Source organism: Arachis hypogaea, chromosome 5, assembly GCF_003086295.3.
Source record: "Arachis hypogaea cultivar Tifrunner chromosome 5, arahy.Tifrunner.gnm2.J5K5, whole genome shotgun sequence".
Classification (NCBI taxonomy): domain Eukaryota; kingdom Viridiplantae; phylum Streptophyta; class Magnoliopsida; order Fabales; family Fabaceae; genus Arachis; species Arachis hypogaea.
The window spans coordinates 106,691,106-106,698,004 of record NC_092040.1 but is presented as its reverse complement, the minus strand read 5'-3'; positions in this window follow the sequence as shown (position 1 = coordinate 106,698,004).

Sequence of the window (6,899 nt, the reverse complement as noted above, 5' to 3'; positions counted from 1 at the left end):
AATATTTAATTTAAAATTATTATTAAAATTTTAGTTATGATCGTTAGAAAATGAATAATTATCATAAGAATTTTTAATAATTATAATAATAAATAAATTCAAAATAAATGAACGATTTAAAAATAGGTACAACTAACTTAAATAATTTTATACATTTTAACATTTTTTTGAAAGATGGTATGAGTACCACAAAAATTTCGTTAGTAAATTGGTTTACATAAATTGATTTACAAATTTTTATAATATTTATAACATTTTTTGAAAAATTTTTAAATTTTATAAAATTATTTACAATAATAATAATAATAATAATAATAATAATAATAATAATAATAATAATAATAATAATAATAATAATGTTTAAATATATTTTATTATATTAAATTAAATAAAAATTTAACTATTTAAATAAATAATTCGATGTTTAGAAGTCAAGCGTTAGAATAATTTTTTGTGAAATATTTTTCGTATCATAAATTCATAATTATGTAATTATAAGAAAAATTTATTTTTAAATCACGTTTTAAATTAATTGGCTTCCAATATTAAAAAGATTGTCATATTTTTAAATCGTTCATTCATTTTGCATTTGTATATTGTTATAAGGATTAATAGTCAAATTGTCAATGAGCTATAACTCAAAAGGGATAGTCTTTTCATACTTACTTAGAAATTATGGGTTCGAGTCTCTCTAAAAAGGGGTTAATTGTCAAACTAGTTCCTGAAAGATAAGACATTATTCAAATTCATCCCTAAAAATTTTTTTTCAATCAAATTGGTTTTTCAAAGATAATTGATGAAAATTGATGTCCTAAATCGTTAATTGATAACATATAAATCTAATTAGATGTTAACTAAATATGTTTATGAAAATTTATTTAGTCATTTTTTTCAATTACAAAAATCATATTCCTAATATAACCTAATGACTAAATTGATATATTTTCGTAAATATATTTAGTCAACATCCAATTAAATATATTATGTGTCATATATGCTATCAGAATGCCTTATCTTTTAGGGACTAATTTGACTATTAATCCATTGATATAATTTTTAAAAATTCTTATGATAATTATTTATTTTCTAACTACTATAACGAAAATTTTTATAATAACTTTAAATTAAATATTTTTATAAAATTTTAATTTTTTATTACAAACATTTTTTGTAATTATTATAAATGACTTAGAAGATCTTATGATTACTATAAAAATTTGTAATATATTCGATTTACTACTTGTTTATATATAAAAATATAGTAAATCAAATTAAGTGATTTCGATTTAGCATGGCCATCAAAATGTTAAATTGAAACCAATAAATTCGATTTATTTTAGGTGTGGTTCGACTCTTATAGCTTTTATTTATGTTTATGAAAACTGCTCCTGCTAAATTGAAGTTATTAGTTTCGTTAATCAAATTTAATCAATTTGGTTTATTAGTACACTTACTAATTTGAATTAATTAAATTTAATTAATATTAAAGAAGGAATTCGATTTATATTAAAAAAAAGTGTAAACTAAAACAACTAAATTCAATTTGTATTAATATGCAACTGAAGCATTTATACAAATTTTTTACATTTTAAATATTCATATAAATTTAAAATTTATTCAATTTATTGATGTAATTTATTTATAAACGGCTATTAATATAAGTTTTTATATTTTAAATATTTTTTAAAAGAATTTAATTAAATTATTTATCTAAACCCACGCTAAGTATTTCATATGCATGTATAAGTTGGTGTATTTTGTAAGAAGAAATAAATGTAAACGAGCCATGACTTTTCGTTTTAATGTATAAGTATTTCTGTTTTATAAAAGTTTAAGTAATTTTCTTTTCAATCAAGTATTCGGGCTTAGATAATGGTTTCAAATTGAAATTTTCGTGAAATCTCTTTTTTTGTTAATTTTGTATATATATGTGTATCTCATGAATTATGATATATGTATATTAATATTATTTTTTTAAATTTATTACTAATATAAAATATATATTAAAATATAAAATAAATATTAAAAATAAATTAAAAAAATATATATTTATATACAAATATATATAGTGATTAATTTTAATATTTAATTTTAGTTTAAAAATAATATTTTTTTATATTTATATCTAAATTAATAATTTTTATTTTTTAATTTTTTAATTTTTTATTTTAATAAATTAAATAAATGTAATAATTACTGAATTAAATAATTTTAAAAATTATTACCGAAATACATGTAAAATTATCTCGTTTACAACGTAAACGAGATACAGTGAGATAATTTTTCAGCAGCTATAAAAGGATGTGTAATTCTTGACATTTTCCACATAAATTTCATATCTTCTTCTATCCTGTTTTTCTCACAAAAAAAGGCAACAATGGCCAGTAATAGTGTATACATAGTTGTGTGTATTTATCCCAATTGTCGTATGAGAAATGGCGATAATGGAGTGAAATTTGATTGTGAGAATCTGATACTATTGCGCACTCAACGTGTGAGTTCGTTGTCCGAGTTGAAGAGTTTGATATTGAGCAACTTTGGTGGCACTGAAACGAGGGAGGTCAGAAGGGTGGGGTATAGGTTGCTGGCACCGTTGAGTAATGGAATTTTCCGATTTCGACTGTTTCGGCTTCTAGGGGAGGAACATGTGCAACTCATGTTCGACATCCATGGGAGAATCATGGCGGAACAAGTAATGGAGCTTTCCGCCGAGGTTGGAGATGTTTGTGGTGGTGGTTCTGTACACTCGACCTATGTACAGGACGACCGACCTCTTGCACCACCACCCATTCATGTCGCCATTCCTGTGGAAGACATGGATGTAGGAAAGGAAGACTCCGATGAAAAGTACGTTGCCGATAGTGATTCTTCTAAAGGGGATGATGAGGAGGAGTTTGTACCCAAGACGCCCGCCGAGACAGCGGTGCGCTATGTTTTGCTCCCCCCTCCTCCCCTGAATGCAATTCCGGCACTATCAGATGTACCAAGTCACTATCATATATTGGATCTAGATGCTATGCATGAGAGAACTTCATTTTCTAACACGGGGGAAGAGGATTACAACATAGACAGTGGGGTAGAGTTTTAGGTTGGCCACAGATTCAAATGCCGAGATGTAGTGACGCAAGGTGTGAAGAACTATAGTATTCACAGGAGTGCTGAGTACCGGGTGATCGAATCAGATTGATTAAAGTACCATGTGCAATGCCGTCAAGCTGCAAATGGCTGTCCATAGAGTCTCCGTGTTGCCTTTCGACAGAAACTCGGACATTGGTGAGTTCAAGTTTAATTGAACCGTACTTACTCATTTATGGTTGCCATATATTAAGTAGTTTTGAACCATGGCTGAAACATGGCTATTTTATTTCGTCAGGGAGGTCCAAAGGGTTGGTAGAACGCACACTTGTTTAGCACCCACCATGTCCCAAGACCATCATCAGTTGAATAACAGTCTTATCTGCAAGGTCATCTTGCCGTTGATACAGTCCAACCCCTCTGTTAGCATCCCTGTGCTGCAAGGTGCAGTCCGACAGAGCTATCACTTCAAACCCTCCTACAGAAAGGTGTGGATGGCGAAGTAGAAGGCAATTGCTCAGATCTATAGAGATTGGGAGGAGTTATAAAACAAGGTGCCGAAACTACTTCAGGCGTTGCATAGTTGTTTCCTAGAAACTATTTGTGAGTTACGGGCCGTACCGTACTACGACGAGCACCTTCTGGTCCATGACTGTAGCATGTTCGATAAAGTATTTTGGGCTTTTTCATTCTGTGGTGTTGAGGCTTTCAAGCATTGCAAGTCATTTGTTTCTGTCGATGGCACGCATCTGTATGGCAGATACGGTAGGGTGTTGCAGTGGCACAAGACGGCAACAGCAATATCGCCTATTACTTTTGCCATTGTGAAGTCCGAGAGTACCGAGTCATGGTCATTCTTCCTTACTAATCTGAGATGCCATGTCACCCCACAAGAAGGTAGGCTAGTTATCTCTGATAGATCGCAGGCTATCAAGGTTGCACTCAGTGCCGATGATAGTGGTTGGCATCCTCTTAGGGCGTTCTACGCTTACTGTATTAGACACATGACCGTGAACTTCATGACTCGATTCAAGTCAGCCAAGGACAAGAGATACCTTATCAACGCCGCTTATAGTCCAAGCAAGAGGGGTCACCTGAGGCTGAGGGTGAGATGGTGGATCTGATGGAGGGCTCACCTGAGGCCATGACGAGGTTAGCAATATACTGTAGTCGTACAATGGTGGTATCGCATACTGGGCACCCGGTCAAACCTCCACCTCGTATGACGCTCCAGATGCAGGAGATATCTGCGGCATCCAGGCCGAGATATGCGCGAGAGCAGATGGATGCTGATACTGTCCGACATCCTGCTCCTTGCCAGTCCCGAATGACTGGGTTAGGCACTGCATCGAGGCCGGGTCAGAAGTGTGAAGCTGGAACGCGTCGTTGAAGAATATCTCCTCAACCATCTGCTCCTCCCGATGGCTGCTGGATGGCCCTGCATCATGCCATCCGGGTGGTGATGTGTCCCAGATGGCTTGATGCTGCAGCCCTCCTGAACTGGATAGAGGATGTGGTGGTGGGCTGGAGGAGGTGGAGGTGGAGGTGAATCCTCCCTGTCTGATGGGATGTCTCCGTGGTCCTCATATCGGTCATACCCGGCCTCCTTGTCGAACTTTACATCCAGCTGCACCCGACGAGGCCTGACCTTCTCCCTCCTAATCCCCTCACCTGGTCTGTGCTCTCTAGCACCCCTGTCCCTCCTAACAGGTCACTGGGTATCCGTCCTAACCTCCCTCGTATGCCTACGCCGATCCGGCACGCCCTGGAAAAGGTGAAGATCGTCCCTCGGCTGGTTGGCAGTGGGGGTGTACGTCGGCAAGTAATTCAGCATGCCTTGGATCCTTCAAAACCTCCTTGCCTGATAGGTGCCTAACACGGCAAGCCCCACGCCACCAATCATAATACTCCTGGGTCGGCCTGTAGTCTAATGTGTGATGAATGGAGATCCTGTGGCCAGGATCAAAACGTCCCTGCCAGCCGCTATACAAATTATGATGTCTGTCAGGCTACCACACATCATCACCCTGGCCAGTGGATGTCAGGGACCTGTCTGAAAAAAACAAACAGATGTAACTATTCTGATGGGGTTGACTGAGACACATATGATGGTTGTAATAATTTAACTCTGAACTCAGAAAATTAAAGATAAATAAGACATCAGCGATACCTCTCAAGGTTAACTAGGGTGCCAGGCACCTGCTGCTCTCCATTGAACTGCCACTACACCTGGTCAACCTGGTGAAACTGCACAGCATTGAAGCAGACAAGGGGAACGAATGATATACATGTCCCCCACTCATCCTCCTTGATGAACCAAGGAGGGCACAGAGCCTATAGAGCAGGATTGTCGTACGATGTCCATACAAATTGAGAGAACTGTAATAGAACTAATAATTAGCACGAAAAATGAATTCAACATAAAGGACTAAAATGAAAATGTGGTGGTGTCAAACGTGGTGCTAACCTCATCGAATCGTAACCTGTCGATCACTACTCTCCATCGTAGGACCCTGGCCTCATGCTCATCTCTGCTCTACTGCTACAGTCCAACCAACCTGACACCAATCAAAAGAATAAAAGCAGTTCATTATGCAGAAAGTCGTAAGAAGTTACAAATTAATAACTAAATAAAGCCATAAACAGTTGTTACCTTGCAGCCATAGGATACATGTAGATCCCTCGCTCTGGTGGACACCACTGAGAAAATCTCTGATATATCCAGGACATCAACTGCGGGGTGTAGTCAGCGATGTTCATGACGCCACAGTGTGCCGCCAAGCACATTGACTGGTACGTCTAGGCCAGCATGGCCAATCCCCAAGACAACAGCCGGCACCGCCCGAAGTCCTGAAGAAGTGGGAGCCAAGGCAGGTGGACCAAGTTGTTTGACTTGTGCATCATTAGATAGCCTCTGATCAGTAAGATGATGTAGCACCTAGCGTACTGTCGGAGGGTCTCTAGGTCATCCGTCGGGGGCATTTAGCGGATATGGTCCCGTAGCCATACGAGTTTCAGCGTGAACGACTCTTTCCTCTGCGCCGCCTGCTGTGGAGCCACCAGAGGCCTGGCACCTAGTAGCCGCTCCACCAACTCCCACGTCTCCATGTGGTATCACCTGCCAAAGTCACGGAAGCACCCCAACTAGGTCTCCGTGTGCGCATAGCCCTAGGTGGTACTTCATGTCCTGCAGGGTGATAGTGCCCTCACCCCTCGGGAGATGGAACGTGTGGGTCTTAGGACGTCATCGCTCCACGAATGCCGTAATCAAAAAATTGTCGAATGTGAAATACCTAAGAGGCACTGTGTCGCCGAATCCAGCCTCCCTCAGATACGAGACGATGGTGTCAGGTGGAGGAAGGGTATGATTCATTCGCCGGGGTAGTAGAAGGCGAGGCCTCTGAAGAAAAAATATATATTCACAATAATCAAGAAATAATTTTAAAATTTTTATTGGTTGTTTGAAGTTTAATAGTCCTTATAATATCACGAAATTTTTAAATAGGTTTTTATATCTTTTTATTAAATTCTTATCCTATTTTTAGTTTTGTAATTAGATCTTTTTAGTATAAAAAATATTATAGTTAAATAAATATTTTTTTATAAATTAAAGATATTTATAATTAAGAAAATAATTAGATCTTTAATTACATGTTTTTGAGAAAAATATTATTCTGTTAATTTTAATATATTTTATATAAAAAATCTAAATATAAATTTATAAGTAGTATAATAACTAAATTAAAAAAATATAAAAATCTAATTGTAAATTTAACGAAACTATAAGAAATAAAATAGAGTTCCAAACTAATAATTATGTAGTA